Source organism: Pleurodeles waltl, chromosome 1_2, assembly GCF_031143425.1.
Source record: "Pleurodeles waltl isolate 20211129_DDA chromosome 1_2, aPleWal1.hap1.20221129, whole genome shotgun sequence".
NCBI lineage: Eukaryota > Metazoa > Chordata > Amphibia > Caudata > Salamandridae > Pleurodeles > Pleurodeles waltl.
This window is the reverse complement of record NC_090437.1, coordinates 72,759,197-72,779,001: the sequence shown is the minus strand read 5'-3', so window position 1 is coordinate 72,779,001 and position 19,805 is coordinate 72,759,197.

Here is a 19,805-nt window from a genome sequence, read left to right as displayed (position 1 = left end):
TTTCCGACACCACCAGTCTTTAAGAGACCACTAGTGCTGAGAAACTGAATTAGACTAAAACATAAGATTGAGGTGTCAGCTCCATATCGGACCACCGTAAATAATTATGACACTAGTTGTGCCGTATTTTAAAATGTGTTGCACACATGTTGGCGTTAGGGAGACACTAAGGGGCACAAGAAAAGTGGAGTTGCACTCGGTGCAGCGCCACTTTAAACAAATCTGCCCTATAGTCTCTTACCCACTGATGGTAGCTTAAAGATGGACCTCCACCGCGTGGATTCACCAGAACTTTCAATCAAATGGTCACCTCTTTTTGTTGCGCAGATGTAAATCTCTATGGGTGGGGGTACCCTTCCTTTGGCTGCAGTCTAGGTTCAGAGGACCAATCTCTCCTGGGTGGCTCACAAAAACGTTGCTCAAATGTGGATTTACCTTAAATAAATGAAAGACAAGAGGTGTTTGGCAAAGCAGGGATAGTCTGTTCAATTAAACACAACAGCCAGGAGAGCACAGTACAGAGTTGGGGTCTGATGACTGTCTCTCAAAGTTCAGAGTTTTGAGCCTCCTTTAATACATTGCCTTGGGGTGGAATAAAACAATTGAATACATTCTATAGAAAATGTAATCCGTGCCTAGTGATAAGACCATGAATCCGACCAGTTGCTAAAGTGTACACTTGGGACCAGACCCTGCGTAGACATAGTATGGCAGATGTCTGGCATGGGAGCGCGTGATAACAGAGTGTGGGGTGTCTGCTGTATTCTGATTGACTGTGTGTTCCTAACTTCTTGCAGCATCTAACTTTATGGTGTTTTGGGAACATGTACCCCTCGGGCCAAATATGTTTTATTGGGGGCCTATTTTCTAGGACCTTGTGGCATTGCGGCCTATCTGTGGAATCAATCTGGGTCTTTTCTGTTTTTCGCATTTGTCTACGGGCTAAGTGTCACTCCACCTGTGACCTGGATCGCAGGGCCTGCTTGACCACGTACTTCTGGCTTGGAGCTGAGGGGGAGGTCATGTCAGGAGAATTGACAGTAGGAAAGCTAGTTCATTGTTATGCTGGCACATATCATGGTGTACGTTGACACTGTTTTTTGTGCATATTAACACTAGTAAAAAAAAAGATCAGACAATTTATGTGTAAAAAGAAAAACAAGCTACCTCACATTAATGTGGAAGTCATTATGCAGCACAATTAATAGTATTCTTGTTGAGCAGTATTAATTGAGGCATGCTAGTGTTGGGTACTTCTTTGCTACTCTCTGCAGTTTGCAGATGGAGCAGCTATAATGGACAATTTATTATGTTTCTTTAATTCCAATGGCCCTGCTCTTCTTTGACTGCCTTTCAATTCTAACCTGACTCCAAAGAGGCAGATGATCAATAATAATACTACGTCACACACTTTGTGCATAAAACACGGATATCCCGTCTGCCATAAGTAGACAGTGGAAAAAATGATGTGCTGCAGTACAGGGAAAAGAATGGGATATAGATTTTGTTTGGCATGTTTTTCACAGAGTAGCTCATCCACCAAACTCTAAATCAGGTAGTTAGTGTCACTTTACTCCCTGGCTTTGCCCTCCACCACAAATTATTTTCAATAAATACCTTTGCTCAGCAGTAGGGAAAGTTACTCTGCTGCAGGGTTAAATTAGAGGGGTTAGGATAGGTAGAGATTTGGCTATAGAATAGTGGGGTGTCAATGATCATTATGTGCTCAGCTTTAGCTGTTACTGTAGTTGACGAATGACGAAAGAGAACAATTTGAAAAAGGCATAAATAATTTATGGAAGCCATGAAATATATGTACATAAATCACTTGACCCGAAAAATGTGTCACATGCTGGGAATAGAATTTTAAATTTTTTTGTGGACTGGGACAGAACTTAGGAGAGAATAATGGAGTGAAGTGCTACTAGGAGGTGACAATGGGAACTGGGAAACATCCCCTTGTTTTCGGTTTGTAATGCACTGAAAACTTTACAATGTTACATTAACTGAGACAGACAAACATTGCACAGCCAACACTGCAGGGCTGAATTTAGGCCACAGGTGGTAAAATGCCATGGGCAGGAAGGTGATGAATAATGATGGACGTGTCAGCTACCCTCCTTAACAAATATTTAATTTGTCAAAAAGCAAGCAATGTGACTTACCATCAACCATCCCTGCCGCCACTGGGCCTCCCACTCCAACCGCCTCCTGGGACGCACTGGAGCTTCTGGTGCTGCTGCTCCCGGCACTGGTGGTCTGTGCGGCTATAAAAAAAATACACAGTTTAGATGCCAGATTCACCTCCTAAGTATTATTATTATTTTTGAACAAAGTACATTAGCATTACCTCACTACAGTTTGGTTAGCATTATCTTCTATCAAAACTATTACTTTGGGAGGTTTGAGGGTTGACAATGTTTAAAAAGCCAGATAGCCAAGGCAACCCAAAAAGTTTTTGAATGGAGAGGCAGAGCTATGATGTCTCATTGACCCACAATGAAGGGGTGGAATGGTCAATAAAGGACAAATCGACTTGGTTGGCAAATGCAGTGGGATTTCCTACCTTACTGCCATGCTGCACTGTCATTGAAACTGCTGGTGTACTGCACAAATGTATTGATAACACAACATTGGTGGGGGCATGATCATGACCACTTAGTTGTTTTGACTGTTTTAGCATGAACAAGAAAGCCTTCTCAACAAACATGAGTGGTGAATAATAGCTTACTTGGGCCTGCAATCTTCACAGTATCATATATCTTGCAGTACCACAAGATATACAATGGGAAAGGGAAAGCTTCCTAATAAAGCAGAAGAAAGCTACAGAGTACAGAAAGGAAAAAGCCATCTACAGAAATCTGCAGTAATGAAAAAAGAATAATGTAGGGATAACAAGAAATTGTTAACAATCATTAGATAGAGAAGTAGAAAAAGGGGACCGTATAAAAAATAAACAAAGCAAAATTATTCTAATAGTGAGGAAAGATAATCGTTACAGATATAGTATTATTAACAGGACTTACTCGGCCAGCAGAACAATCAGCCACAGCGCTGGTGGTGGTTAAGCCTTCCACGGCACTGGTGGTGGCAGCATCTTCACCCACCTGTGATGCCCTCTTGCCCCTGGATGCTGATGTAAGAAATAAAGAAGATAAAAAACATAGATTAATGGCACAGTTAATCTCCCATAAACTATTATGAAAGGTAGATGCCGGAGCACTGTACTTTTCAAAATCAGAATGCCTATAGTACTAGTTTTGAGATTGACCTATTCCTAATTTCCTATACCTAAGCCATTTCCTAATTTCCTAAACCTAAACTACAGATTGAACTAGTAATGCATTGCAACGAATGATGTTTGCTTCTCAATCCCCTTTGATAGGCCAACTCAGTCTCCCCTTTCAATGCATAGATACTACACATCACTGGGAGATTGGGGGTGTACGAGCTATATAAAGAAAGGCACAGAGAGGAGAACTCTAACTAACTGATATACTATCCCTATCTTAGTGACAGGACAGAGGAGTCTGCATGACTTATTAAATAATCAGCCTCAGTGAGCGCTGACAAGTACGAAAAGGTAGCGCCGAGCGCCTGGCTAACTCAAGCTGGATCAGCTATCATTCTTAAGGTAAACTTAACTTACACATGAGCATGAGCATCATACTATTACAAAATAAATTAGCATTTTTAGAAAACAAAAAATAAATAATTACTCACCAAGCTCCACAACCTTGACACCTCGCAGGTTGAGCAGGTCCTGTTTGAGGTCCAGCAGATCCCCTGAGTGGTGCGTTAGCTGCTGTGTCATGCTCTGCATGACAATGCTACAGTGCACACACCAGTGCACTCTGCCCCACAGCAGCCGATGCTCCTGCCGGGCATACCCTCTCCTTGGCCTGTTCCCTGCTGGCAGCACAGAGGGTAGCTGACACTATACAAATAAAACAAGAGCAGCCACCTCTGCCTCTGAAAAAAATGGGGTGGGTCTACACCCCTTGGCAGCACCGGTGACTGCAAGGTGTGTGGCTTGATGCAGGTGCACTGGGGCCGCCGTTAATTACTCTGTTAATTTATTATTTTATTGTTATTATTGTATTTATTTGCTGTTCATGTAGACCTTTGCCTAAATCATTGTGACAGGCTCATAGGGCTTTAAGCCACTGAAAAACCTTGTATTAGAAATACAAAATATAAATATAACAGCTAAAACTGTACTCGTACTTATGGCTGAGCAGATTGTTAACAAAATCAAAGTAATACAAGTGCCAGAATACCAATCAAAACATGATATATTTTTTTAATGTGTTTGAAAGAAAGAAAATCTACTCTCCCCTCGTGAAGACACTGACCTAATTTACAAGGCATTTTCAATTATAATTCGCCCGGGTGCACATAAATATACACTCTTAATGTAAAATTCCAGTCCTAGTGCATACAGTCAAGAATGGTGAGATTTCATGCTTTTAAATTTCACATACTAAGGTGGATATTCCACAAGTATAGTTGCTGCACTTGCAAGTTTAACTTTAGGTGTTTCTACCAGGGCACCATTTCTGAGTAAGTGAACAACAAAAAACTTGTGACTTTAAGGTTAATACATACCAGTGGCAGGTAGGTCCCCACCCAGTAAATGCTAGAAAAGGTTCTCCTGTCCAGGACACAAGTATGTGGCTTTCTTTGGTGAGAGTGGGGGAGAATTTTCCCACATTGAAAGGTGTGTTGGAGACAAGGTTCCTCCTCAGTGAAAAAACTTACATGTGTGGTGTAAAAAAGCCCCATGTGCCAAAGTATATTTGCATCAAATCTATCCATTTTGAAAGACCACCTGAAGACATTTGCATTTGAGTGCTCCAGTAAATCTAGAATTTCAGGAATTTCCAGGAATACTAAATAAAGTTGCTATTGTGACAAAATTCAGAACTAAAACATAACATGGAGGTTGTGGATTGGTCACATATGTAAACTTAAAAAAACATTCTACTTCTTCAGGAGCCATGGCTTATGGAACTCACATTTTGAAGGCAAACTTACTTTTTAATAAAACTTTAGGGAACGCTGTAAGGGCCTGAAGAAGCAGGAGATTATTAAAGTAGGCATTTATGACTGTGTCATACTCTTAAGAAAAAGTGAAGGGCCTGATTTACTGATTTACATCTCGGCAGAGGAGTTACCCCATCCCAACGGTGACAGATATCCTGTCTACCGAAATCTAAATACCATTGTTTTCTATGGTATTTAGATTTCAGCAGATGCAATATCCTTCACTGTTGTGATGGAGTAACCCTTCCACCAAGATCTAAATCATGCCGTAAGTTAGAGCCCCCTTATCATTAGGAATTGTTGAAATTGATTGATGAAAGTCACAGACCCCTAGGTCCTGGGCCCTTGGCTGGCATCAGTGAGAGCTCCTCCAAAGCAGGAAATGTGAAAATCTCAAATGTTTGGGCTCCTTCTGACCATGTATGGGCATGTTAGTACCTGAACTCTGCCCCCTGCGATGACGGACAATATGAATCTCTGGTGAACCCTGTCCTTCATGTCGCCAGGGATCGCCAGCGACAACCAGAAACGGTAGACCTGCACTTTACATGACAGCAATGACCCCTCGATGACTGCCAAAATGAAGCTATAGCAACAACCACCCATGAATGACGCCTGACCGGCTTCTTGCGCTACAGCAACGACTGTCCATGTGTGGCTCTCAGTCTCCTCCTCGTGGCCCCCTCCAGCACGAATAGAACACCTTGCATCAGACTTAGAAGATCACTTTTCAGCAGGACAAACCTGGTCCTTGTACCCAACCTGCGCCCCTCTGAGGGCATCCAGAGCTTGTGAGTATCCGTGACAAAAAGGCTGCAAATTGTGCTTTGTACTTTTAGGTGTCATTTTCACATACACATTTAAAATGTAATATCTCTGGTTCTACTAATTGGACTTCTGTCATTCTGGTATCATTTTATTTATTACAAGTTCCTCTATTGCTCTAAAATGGTTTAGATGTTTTCTTATATGGTGTTTGAACTTTAATACTGCTTGTGTGCTACATAAATACTTTAGACATTGCCCCTAAGTTAAGCCTGACTGTTTTTGTTCCAAGCTACCAGAGGTTAATTTGGTGAAGTTTTGTGGGTCAGCATGACAAGAACTGTGGTTTTTGCTTGAGTGGCTTTCACCCCTCTCAAATAATAACCCATTTTTTTACACATATTACTGCATTCCATTTCATATGGAATGTCCTTGGTCGATAGGTGTGTAAAACATCCCTTTGGTACAGTTTCTACTGTTTAGGCATGAAGAATAAGGTTTGAGTATACTAAGCAGACACTACTTTTCAGAGTACATTTGGTGCTGCAGTTGCAGTAGAACATGTTCCTATGTTAAAGTAATACTTAAAATGTTTTGAACATTGAAGAAATAGTGGTAATTTGTTATGATAATTTATTGAAGACAAACAAAATGGTCTCAATGGAATTAATTGTAAAACTGTTGGGAGCATGATGTGTGAGTTAAGATAATGAAAACAATGGAAGCTTGACCTGGTAGAGTCACCCTTGTAGAATTTCTAATAATAATGGACCTACGAGGGCAGGTCCTTCCTTAAATGGTCACGTGCCTTATGGTTTGGATCCTGATCCTTCAGCTTTCTACAATTCATGGATGATGTGGGGAAATGACTTACCAAAGTTAAAAGATGTTTCCTGCTCCCACTTTGTTTCATACTCCACGTAAGTTAGCCAAAAGTTAGAGCTCAATGTGGCAATTTTGCAGAAGGCTGTCTTGCTACTTTGCTTGCCTTATTCTACCAGCTTTTAAACCAGGGTTCTGGGGAATCTCGTCATGAATTATCTCTGTCTAGTTCCCTCCGAAGTCTCTTTGACAGGACTTGATTTCAGAGGTGGAAGGCAGCTACGCTGAAGACAAAGGGGCATATTTACATGCCTCTAGCGCAACTGGAGCATCACATTTTGTGATGCTCAGGTGGTGCTGTGCACTGCGCCATATTTACAAGGGGGGGGCTCTAAGCCACTTTTTGTGGCTTAACGCCACCTAGTAAATATGGGCATGTCAAAGGCAGTTTTCTGCGGAAGAGGGGCATGCAATGGGTGTTGCTGAGGGGTTCCCCCGCAACACCCACTGCTTTTGACGCTGCCCCAGATTTACAAGGGGTGGCGTTAGCATGGAGCAATGAGGAGAAATGCTTTTATTTCTTCTCATTTTTGCTTTTTCTGTGTGTGCTGCAAAGAGCAAACATGCCATGAATGATTGTTTATGTCCAAGAAGGTGTTCCTTCTTCCACATAACATCCATTCAATAATGACAACTTGCTACTTCTGCAGCACACATGGAAGTAACAAATCACCATTGTAGATTGTTTATGTACAGGAAGGGACACCTTCCTGCACCTAAACACTCATTCCTTTCAAAGCAGACACCCTTGCACTATGGTGCAAGAATGCCTGAGTTGGTGCTGGGAACTAAATTTAGCACCAACGCTAGGGGAAACACAAGGGTGCACTGTATTTGAATAAATAAGGCACATCCCTGCATTTCCAAAGTGACGCAGTGCGTCACTACCAATTTTAGTGCCGCACTGTGCCACTTCTGTGTAAATATGCCTCTAATTTGGGGGATAGTTACTGATTTGTAGAGAAACGTGCTGACTCAATGGATCATTAGGCATGCCTCCACTGGAGCTGACATGAAGGACTTTTAAAAATTACAGACTTTTAAAAGAGTCTTTCCATTGCTGTTGTCTACTTTTACATACTGTTCCATTTTGCGCTTAACAGCTTCACTTATTTTTTCACCCTGCCGAGACTAAAGGGAGCAAGAATGAGCAGGATGCTTTCAGAAAACCTTATTAGACTAACCCATCCTCCCCCCAAAGTCAATGGAATCCTAAGCAAGTTAGGTCGTAGGTGCATTTTGACATATTGGATAGATATGGGTCTTAGGAACTTAGGGCCAGATGTACAACCCCGAGTTTTGTGAGCTGCAATTTGTGACTCGTTTGTGAGTTGCAAATTGAGAGCCGCAAAACCTTATGTACAACAGTGTACTTTACACTGTTTGCGATTCGCAATGGGGTCACAAATGACCTACCTCATGAATAATCATGAGGTAGGTCGCAATTTGCGACCCCATTGGGAATGGCTGCCCTCACAGGGATGGTGGCCTGCTGGAGATAGCAGACCACCAAGTTTTCTTTTCATTTTTTCAGAGCAGGCAGTGGTCCGTGGGACCACTGACTGCTCAGAAAAAATATCTTCGCTGCCATTCACAAAGGGGAAGAGGTCCCGTGGGGACCCTTTCCCCTTTGCGAATGGGTTAGCACCAGTTTGAAACTGGTGCTAGCTGCGACTCGCAATTAGGAAGGGAACGCCCCTTCCTTATTGTGACTCGTAAACCTATTTTGCGATTCGGTAAATAGATCACCGAATCGCAAAATAGGGTCTGTACATACCAAAATGTTTTTTTCCTGTCGCTAATGGTCTGATTCTGTGAATCGGGCCGTTTGCGACAGGAAAAATGGTACGTATATGTGCCCCTTAGCTCTTTGCCCATATTTACGTCACCACACCATTCAATTGTTCTCGTAGGTTATCCTCTGTATGTCAACCCATTGCCTCTCAGAAATCTGCCCCCCAGGCTCACCATCTAGCCACATCCCACTTTTGCTTGATATCCCTTTATCCCACCATCCCCCTAGTTTATTCCCAGGTTTCATTTAATGTTGGAACGGAACCATTAAAGTTCTCTCTTGATGTCCACATGTGTGATTCTGCAAAGTTTTTTTTATTAGATCTGTAGCATCTACTCCTCAACAATACAGAGGAGACTCCTGTGCAATCCCCGTTCTTTGTTAAACATCTTCCTTTGTTAAACATCTAGCACAGGCTTCTCCAAAGAATAACTTGTGAGCTGCTAGTAGCTCTCCAGCTACCTGCGGATAGCTCTCCTGTGCAGCCCAACCTCTAATATTAAAAGATTTTGCTTGGTTCAATAAGTATTTGTACACCAAGATTGAAAAGTGTTTATTTGAGATGAAAATTTGTGTACTTTCAGAACTCATAAGATAAGGTTTAGAGAAAAAATGTCAAACTATATTTAAAAATGATGTGGCGTTGGGGAGACTTATGATTGCTTGGTGCCAGGGGCATTACAGTTATGTCTATTATGTATTACCCATCCAGAGGCATTTCAAACTGACATCAGTATTGTAAAGAAAGGCTTTATAATACTGCTGTCAATTTCCAGATGCTTAAAGGTGAATACTGTTCGTAATCTTGCCTATGTTGGCCACTGACATAATCTTGTCTGATGTGTTAACTATGACCATACTAATAATAAAGGTAGTTCAGGATGATGTTCAGTGAGCACATGTAACTCTTATTATAGAAAAGATTGGAGACCCCTGATCTAGCATCTGAAATGGCCATTGTAGTTGATTTACAGGCTTGTAAGCCACTGAATTCATTTGACGAAGTGTGATGTTTAAAATAACAGCATGCAAATAAAGATGTTTAAAAATGTGCAGGATGCTTTTCCCTGCAAATATTTACACATGCAGATTAATCTGCACCCTTGGTACTCTGTGCTCTGATGCCCAATGCATCATACTTCCCTTCTTCCTTGCTCTATTTCATCTCTGAGCCAAACCCTTTTCTGCTGATGGATAATTCTAACTGTAGATTCCTCACCTTGTGAATCTACCAGAGCACCAGATTGGATCTGGATACGTTAAAATATCTCTTCTGCGCAGCTAGGCAGCAGCACAGCTCCATCTCATTATGGGTCCCATACCTGCCCAGTGACATCATAGAGCAGTCTATGGCACCACCCCAGGGCTCTGATGTAAGTTCCATTTTTTGACACCATTCAACCAAGATCCATAGTTGTTCTCCATTCCCCCCAAAAAATGTCTTGAGGTGCTTTAGGGACAATGCCACTGAAGAAGAGGTCAGGCTGGCAGTCTTGCTCTTTGAGAGGATCTTTTTAAAATGAACACTTTTGGTTGGCAGATTTTTTTCTCAATTTTGAACTCAACGTCATCTTCAGAGTAGTGTCCTGTTGGATATGAACCCAAATTTAGTTGAAGGCTTTGATCTGGCTCTGGGTTTGGCTGCACTGGATACACTCTAAGGCTTTTTGGCTCCTGATGCTGACCCTACTTAGGTAATAGCTTTCACCTACATTTTGTTGACTATGCTCCATTTATGCTGCTGTGGCTGGTGAGCCTTCTTTTCATTTCTCGAACCTAGAAACCCCACGGAATCATTGTTGGAATTCGGGGATTCCCACTGAGCCATTACTGGAAGCCGGGAACCTCGGTCTTAGAATTTACAATGGTTTTAACTCCAAACAAATACACAAAAAATACAGAAACAAGCATTCTTCAAACACATACTTGATCTATGAAATGTTTTGGTTAATTAACAAACTAATATATAAAACCCCTCAAATTGTAATTATAATATGAAGATTGGAGCATTTATAAATTCACTTGAGGCCAGGCATCATTCATACTGTATTTTGTTTAATGTGCTTGTGCTGTTTCCACACATTAATGTGAGGATACTAGCTTAGGGCCTGAGTTAGAGTTTGGCGGATGGGTTATTCCATCAAAAACATTAACGGATATCCCGTCCACCATATTACAATCTCCTGAAGCTATAATGGGATTGTAATACTGTGAACGGATATCCGTTACATTTGTGATGGAGTAATGCCCTCCACCAAACTCAAAAACAAGCCCTTAATTGTAAGCTCCAAATTCAAATCCTTCATACTTGCAGTGCATTTTTAATTTTTCAATTGTACATTTTGCTTCTCTAATTACATACACTTTATCAATCTTTAAATCTGTTAATACTATTTAATTTTCTAAGCAGTCACAAACTTGCTGAGTAGGATTCCTGCCCCCCCTTGAGTCCCCAGACCACAGGTTAAGAACCACTGACATTGACTATGTATGTGACCATGAATCATCATCATCAACCTCCTTTCCCAGGTCTGTTTCACATTTCTTGGTCAACTCTGGTTTGTTAGCTATTTAGGGTCAAACAGGTCCCTTCCCTTCCCTTCCCTTCTTCTCTTCTCTTCTCTTCTCTTCTCTTCTCTTCTCTTCTCTTCTCTTCTCTTCTCTTCTCTTCTCTTCTCTTCTCCCCTTCACATTTCATTTGCCCAATGAGATAATTGGTTGTGTATAAACATTAGTGGTCTTTGTATATTCCATTGCTGATTTCATGGTCTCACATTTTTAAGCTACCTTTCCTCAAATAAATAACTCAATGCAGTTTCATTATTGGAAAGCTATTTGATAAGCCCTTATTTATTTAACTTGTTGAGAAGTCCAAATTATTATGTATCAGTGTTAACACGGATGGATATGTTGTCACTCCCCAGCTTCTAATTGAAACATTCCAGTGTTGAAGTGTAATGTGTATTGTGAACAAGATGTTGTTCCTCTCTTAGTCCAGAGGAGCCATGACAAGATAAAAAGTGGTTTTGAGGATTACCCAGTCAACACTCTAAACCACCATTTATTACTTATGCTTCTGTGGAAGGATAGACCCCCTTCATATTTCCCTCTATACAACGCTGTTTAAGTAATTTGTGGAGTTTTCCCCTTCAAAGAAAAGACCAATAGATTTCCTTAAAATCCTTTCAACCCTCCCTTTGGGAATATCAGTGGTAAGGTCAGTGTGACATATAGTATATTGGTATAAGTTAATTTTGATGCAGCCTATTTTGCCAAACCAAGGGATTTCCAATCGCCCTATCGATATCGGTTTTTGAGTATTGCATTTAGAAGTGGTGGGCTACTAGTCTCTTATAATTTATATATGTTCCTGGGGATTTTTACACCTATATATTTCCAAGGGGTTATGGATGTCACCAACTCATGGTCAATCACAATTTTTTCCAGGTTTCTGGTTTAGTTGGGATCTCCTGCCCCATAAATTCAGAGTAATTATTTTTTAAGCCTGATATCTGTGGGACTTTTTCAATTTCTTGAACCAGGGCTGGTAGAGATGTCTCTGGACGTCTCTACTGGCATTGGTAGAGATGTCTCTTGACTAAATCATCACAGGTGTGACAATTCAGAGTGGTAAAATGAAAATATTGATGGTTTAATTGGCTGTACTAGGCTCACCCCCTTGTCTTGATATATGGGAGGAGGATGTGTATATGGAGCCCTGTCTTGTTATGTTCTGTTGCCATGAGGAATTTCTTTCTTCCTTTACCTTAGAAAGGCTAAGGAAAGCCCTTCTGGAACTCCAGGTGATTTGCTTTGGATTATTGTTGCCAGGTCTGCCTGTGGATTCAGTGTTCAAGCTAAGCATAAGGTCTCAGCCCTATCCAGGAAATATCTTCTGGGAGTAAGTGGCATGGAGTTGCTGTATCCAAACCTCACTCTTTTGTGGGCACAAATGGGTTACCGGCTACAGACGTAATTATTAAGTTCTTTCCAGGAGGGCGACGGGACACTGAAGTCTCCCCGTGAGATAAAGACTCTGAATGCTTAATGAGAACCAGCAGTTCTTGGAAGGAGCTAAAGGCATCCTTTGGCTGGCAATTCATAAGATTATGAAGTGATTGAATAGGTTTTATAACTCCCAAATGTATATTCTGATCTTTGGGACAAAGCAACTCTCGCGAGTCAGAGAATGACTCACTGTCATCAAAGGACTATGATAATTTACAGTGTACTCTACTTAACCAAAACAAGGCTTTAGTAGCCAAAACCACTCCTCCCTGTACACTTAAATGGAACTATAATATGACTCAACCAGCCACTTAAGGGTTAGCTCATGCTCCATCATTATTCTCTCAAGAGCTATAGCAAGGCAATATCACTACACTAGAGACCACGGATCATGGAATTACGGCCAATCAAGAAGAGACATGTTGAGATAGCCAGACAGCACATAATCAAGGAATTTCAAGGTACAGTTATAATATTTGAAAAACATGTACTGACATGGCAGAGAGACTAACAGAATTGGAAGAACAAACTGTTGGCCTAGAATCTGACTTTATAAAAATCAAGGGACAATTCACTGGTCATGAGGCACAGATTATAGATATTCAGTGGAATATTTAAAACTGACGATATCAGAATAACTTGAGAACTCTTGGCATAGCAGAGGGATCAGAGGGGAATGATGTTAGGACATTTGACATACAACTATTCAAATCCACTTTTCCAGATCTGTCTCAAAGGACCTGGGAGCATCAAATACAGCAGGCAGATAGATACCACTTAATGCTCAAACAAGCTGCCTGGACAGCTTTGAAACATGAATGAAAGACCCTGAGCCATTTTGGGTATTTTTTGGAACTTTTTATTACGGCAGAAATTATTAGAGAAAACATGCCCAGACTTGAACAGAAAAGCAGACGGCCATATGTTTTTTGTTTGACCATAATTTTACCACATCATGGTTTAAAGAAGGTTGACAGCAGCTAATAAAACCGTTTCAGGATAAAAATTGGCAAGCACTTCTGCAGAATCCGGCACAACTAAATGTCTTACAAACTCCAAGACACATGTTTTTACATCAGAGAGGAAAGCTAAAGATATCTCTGGATTTGTGTTGAAAAATAGTGGGTCGGCAGTGGCTGACTCATGAGGACTTTTAAGGTGATTCTACTAAACTAGTTTGATTATATAGTTAAAGCTGAATTTTACTAATGAATATTCATATATTTTGAGTGTTGCATTTGATTGGAAAATGAATTAACTTAGAGAAAAATAATGCACGCACTTGAAGTTGCACCCACCTGAGTGGCCGCCAATGTTCACAAAGTGTATTTATTAATGGCTTATTAATGTGAACTGTTGAGCTTATGTTTGATTAATGTATTAATGTGTCATGTTAAAGGTAATGCACTTTGTATTAGTTTTATTAATTTGTAGGCCTTAACTTAGTGAGGTCTTGGCCTAGTTGCACGACCTCATGTCAAGCTGCATGCCTTAGGCGACTAATAAAAGGGCTGCTTAGAGAATTAAATTGTGATTTTCCATTGTTCTGACCATGTTCTTCTAGCTGAAATTAGTTCTCATGAGCAACTGCTTGCTAAAAGATGCTGTACTAGCTAGAGAAACATTGTATAATGAAGTATATGTAAAAGTGACCTTCCCAGGAGAAGACAATGGATACACCGACTGGAGTATAATCTGCAACAATATTGTTACCTGACGTGCGCAACGACGAGAACAACAGAAGAGGAGGCAATCATCGATGTGAACCGTTTAGATTTGGGGTTTTATTTTTATTGGACTAAATGCATGTAGGAGGCTGGCCTGGCTTATAGTGGGCACCTGATGGCACTTACACCTTGTACCAGGTCAAGTTATCCCTTATTAGTAGATTAGTAGGGTTCTAGCAGCTTAGGCTGATAGAGGTAGCTATAGCAGAGCAGCCTAGGCTGAACTAGGAGACATGCAAAGCTCCTACCATACCACTTATGTCACATAGCACTATATCATAAGAAATAGATACTCAGAGTTACTAAAAATAAAGGTACTTTATTTTAGTGACAACATGCCAAAAGTATCTCAGAGGATATACCCCATTAGGAGGTAAGTAAAATACACAAAATACACACACAAACCAAAATCAGGTAAGTAAAACACTTAGAAAAGTAGAGCAAAGACTGTAGAACACAATAGAATTCAATAGGAGACAATAGGCCTAGGGGCAACACAAACCATGTACTCCAAAAGTAGAATGTGAACCACAAATGGACTCCAGGCCTAGTGTAGTGTGTAGTGGGTCGCTAGGAGTGTAAGAAAACACTAAGCGTGTCCAAGATACCCCACTCCAAGACCCTGAAAAGTAGGAGTAAAGTTACCCTACTACCCCAGAAAGACAGTAAAGTCGAGATAGGGGATTCTGCAAAGACAACAGCTGACTACAAAGCACTGAAGACGGATTCTTGGACCTGAGGACCTGCAAAGGAAGGGGCCCAAGTCCAAGAGTCACGCAAGTGTGCAGGAGGGGCAGGAGCCCACTAAACCCCAGATGAAGGTGCAAAAGGGCTGAGTCCGGGTGGAAGAAGCCAAAGATTATGCAACAATGGAAGGTGCCAGTGACTTATCCTCTGGTCAGAAGATGTCCCACAGCGTGCTGGAGGAAGCAGAGTTGTTTTCATACAGAAAGACCGCAGACAAGTCTTGCTAGCTGCAAGAGTCGCGGTTGAAGATAATGGGTGCTGCCCGGGCCCATGAAGGACCAGGAGGTGGCTCCTTGGAGGAGGAGACAGAGGGGGCACTCAGCAACAGAGAGAGCCCATGCAGAAGCAGGCAGCGCCCGCAGAAGCACTTGAACATGCATTCAAGAAATCTGAGCATGGCAGTTGTCTCAACACAACAAAAGAGGGTCCCACAAAGCCGGTGGTCAATTCAGCGAGTTGAGCAATGCAGGACGGAGTGCTGGGGACCTGGGCTGTGCTGTGCACGAAGGAATCCTTGCAAAAGTGCACAGAAGCCCTAGCAGCTGCAGATCATGCAGTACACAGGATTACTGTCTGGCGTGGGGAGGCAAGGACTTACCTCCACCAAATTTAGACAGAAGGACCACTGGACTGTCGGGGTCACTTGGGTCCAGCTCCTGTGTTCCAGGGACCATGCTCGTCAAGATGGGAGGGGACCCAGAGGACCGGTGATGCAGAAGTTCGGTGCCTGCGTTAGCAGGAGGAAGATTCCGTCGACCCACTGAAGATTTCTTCTTGGCTTCCAGTGCAGGGTGAAGGCAGACAGCCCTCAGAACATGCACCACCAGGAAACAGTTGAGAAAGCCGGCAGGATTAGGCGCTACAGTGTTGCTGGTAGTCGTCTTGCTACTTTGTTGCGGTTTTGCAGGTGTTCTGGAGCAGTCAACGGTCAATCCTTGGCAGAAGTCAAAGAGAGAAGTGCAGAGGAACTCTGATGAGCTCTTGCATTCGTTATCTGAAGAGAAACCCACAGGAGAGACCCTAAATAGCCCTCAGAGGAGGATTGGCTACCTACCCAGGTAAGAGCCTATCAGGAGGGGTCTCTGACATCACCTGCTGGCACTGGCCACTCAGAGGTCTCCATTGTGCCCTCACACCTCTGCATTCATGATGGCAGATGTCTGGGACACACTGGAGGAGCTCTGGGCACCACCCCTGGGGTGGTGATGGACAGGGGAGTGGTCACTCCCCTTTCCTTGGTCCAGTTTCGCGCCAGAGCTGGGACTGGGGGCTCCCTGAACCATTGTAGAGTGGCTTATGCAAGGAGGGCACCATATGTGCCCTTCAAAGCATTTCCAGAGGCTGGGGGAGGCTACTCATCCCCAGCCCTTAACACCTATTTTCAAAGGAAGAGGGTGTAACACCCTCTCTCAGAAGAAATCCTTTGTTTTGCCTTCCTGGGACTGGCCTGCCCAGACCCCAGGAGGGCAGACACCTGTCTGAGGGTTGGCAGCAGCGGTAGCTGCAGAGAAAACCCCAGAGAGCTAGTTTGGCAGTACCCGGAGTCCATGCTGGGGATGCATGGAATTGGCACTCAAATACCAGATTTGGCTTGGGGGGACAATTCCATGATCTTAGACATGTTAGATGGCCCTGTTTGGAGTTACCATTGTGAAGCTACATATAGGTATTGACACACGTGTAATGGTGTCCCTGCACTGACAAAGTCCGGGGAAATTGCCCTGAACAATGTGGGGGCACCTTGGCTAGTGCCAGGGTGCCCTCACACTTAGTAACTTTGCACCTAAACTTCACTAAGTGAAGGTTAGACATATAGGTGACTTATAAATTACTTAAGTGCAGTGTAAAATGGCTGTGAAATAACGTGGACGTTATTTCACTCAGGCTGCAGTGGCACTCCTGTGTAAGAAATGTCTGAGTTTCCTAAGGGTGGCAAAAGAAATGCTGCAGCCCATAGGGATCTCCTGGAACCCCAATACCCTGGGTACCTAGGTACCATATACTAGGGAATTATAAGGGTGTTCCAGTGTGCCAATTAGAATTGGTGAAAATGGTCACTAGCCTGCAGTGACAATTTTTAAAAGCAGAGAGAGCATAAACACTGAGGTTCTGGTTAGCAGAGCCTCAGTGATACAGTTAGGCACCACACAGGGAACACATATAGGCCACAAACTATGAGCACTGGGGTCCTGGCTAGCAGGATCCCATTGACACAGGCAAAAACAAACTGACACACAAGTAAAAATGGGGGTAACATGCCAGGCAAGATGGTACTTTCCTACAATGCAAACATGTGATTCCTTGACCAATAAGGACGTGGGAAGTAGTTTTAGGAAATTTAACCTAGCCGGACTGCACAAAGAGGAGGAAAATCCATTCTCCCCCTTCTTTCTGAACGTTTAGTTTTTCCTTTCCGAACTGCATGAAGAGACTTTGCTTTTTGATGCTGAATCCTGATGTCTTGCTGATCGAACTGATGTCCGATTGACGAAGACTGTCACAGCATGCTGAACCATACTGAGCCAAGGTATAAGAGGATGTAACTGATTGTTATGTCTATTTGCTTTTGTCCCTAGGTAACAACCACTATTTTGATAGAGCCATAGTTAGATGTTCTTCCAAATGTGTGCGACTTAATTGTTTTGCATGAAGCCCAAACATGCTATTCTAATCTGATGTTAGTTAGTGTTCTCACTGATGAAGTTCGCTACATGTAATAACAGTAGATGTCCTTTCCTTGCTGAATCTAAATGTATGCGATTTCCTTTGAGGGTCAATGTGAAAATGTAATTAAATACTTGCACTTAAACAAATGCTTTCTTATGGCCTGATGTACGACACCTTTTTGGGGTTGTAAAAGGCTATGATCATCGTTTGTGACCGTAAATGGACAGGTATGATGTACCATCCCTATTTCCCGAGTCGGTATGCAGTTACCGACTTGCAAGACAGGGATTTCGACTTGCTATTAGGAATGGGCATGCGAAGGGCATCCCTTCCGAATTGCGAGTCGCAGTGGTATGTATGATGGTTTTGTGGCCATAAATGCGGTCGCAAAACAATCTCAGGTAACACCAATTTTAAATTGGTGTTAGCACATTTGCGAAATGGAAGGGTTCCCCACCCCTTAACCTTTGTGAATGAATAAGAAACCACTGCCTACTCTGAAAAAATGAAAAGAAAACTTTTACTTTTTCTTTTTCTTTTTCTTTTTTAAATGAATCCCGTTTTCCTTTAAGGAAAACGGGCTGCGTTTAAAAAAAAAACTGCTTTATTGAAAAGCATTCACAGACATGTTAGTCTGCTGAGTCTAGTAGGCCACCATCAGTGTGAATTTTTAATGTTTAGGTGGGGGATAAAGTAGCCCATGTTATGATAACATGATTTACTGGATGAGAAAATAGAACATAAACTTTACCCATTGCCACCACAACAGTGAAGCACAGACCAGTGCAATCATTTCCCACAGCCATTCAGTGTATGCATTACTTCTGAAGACTTAGGGCCTGATGTAGATCTTGGTGGTAATGGTCCTGCCATCGATTTTCCATTGGATTTCCCGTCTGCCTACTGGGCAGTCCACCCCACTCTATTTAGTTGTTGGTGGGTCCATAAACAAAAGGCCACTGACAAATTGCCGTCAGCGTCATGAATCACCACCCACGTTGAAGGTGCCATAGACAAAAAGCGGCCTGTGGCGAGACTCCAGCTACTTTGACTGTCGAGCCAATCATGATGTGTTGTTCCGCTGATGCAACTGTGGTGACTAAGGGCCATATGTACTAAAGTTTTTTCCCATAGACACAGAATGGGTAAACTCCTTTGATACATCTGGCTCTAAATCTCCGCACCTGAGTTGGCGAATCGGGAGGGATAAAAGGATGAAACTCACCTTTTTCTGAGTTTTTACATTTCCCACTACCATGAGCCCAGTCATACAAGTCCTGCCATTGCTGCTGCTCCTGGAGCAAGATGTAAATCAACCCCTTTGTCACCGGAACAGAAGGTAAGTCACTGTTTAGCCTGTCATCCTAAGAATTGTTGCTGTACATTAGCACCAGACTCAGGCATGTTTGACAAATACTTGCAAGCAATAGTACAATGCTGTGCAATAGATATGTCTGTGATGTCGTAGTTAGAGAAATGTTGAAAAACACACCTCAAGATATTAGTAATAACCAACAATATGATTCTAACTGCCTTCATTGCAATGAACACTACACAAAAGTCGCAGCAAACCCACATTGAAATATGTCCATACAGGTATGTGCAATATGGAACTGCATACATCCATGATTATGTAGTAATTTCACTACAAAATGCAACAAGTGGGTGTACACAGAATGTACAACTAATCTTACATCTAAACTGCAAACATGTCAGAGATGTATGAAGGTCACATATCCCCTTTGTTTGTGCAATTTATGAAGAACTTTAGATGTCATTTAACTGTGAAGTGCCAGGTTTCCTGTGTAATGCATATGTGCACATAATTGACACAATATGTAAAAATAAACACACATGAATTCTCCAGTCACAATAACAGAAATACATATAATTTTTGTGTAAGTGTCCAGTAACATGATGAATGGTTGCACTAAAATTGACATGTCCATCACACATCTACAACAGTAATGTATGCATAAAAAAAAAAAAAATATATATATATATATAACCTGTGCTTGTCACTGCCACAAATGAGAGTAAGTGCATGGCACATCCATTAGCAGAAATAACATCATCAGCAAACAATTAGTAAAAATCCAAAAATAAGGCCAGGACAAAGGTATTCTCAAAAAATGTTTTATATGAATGAGATAACTCTCATAAAGCAA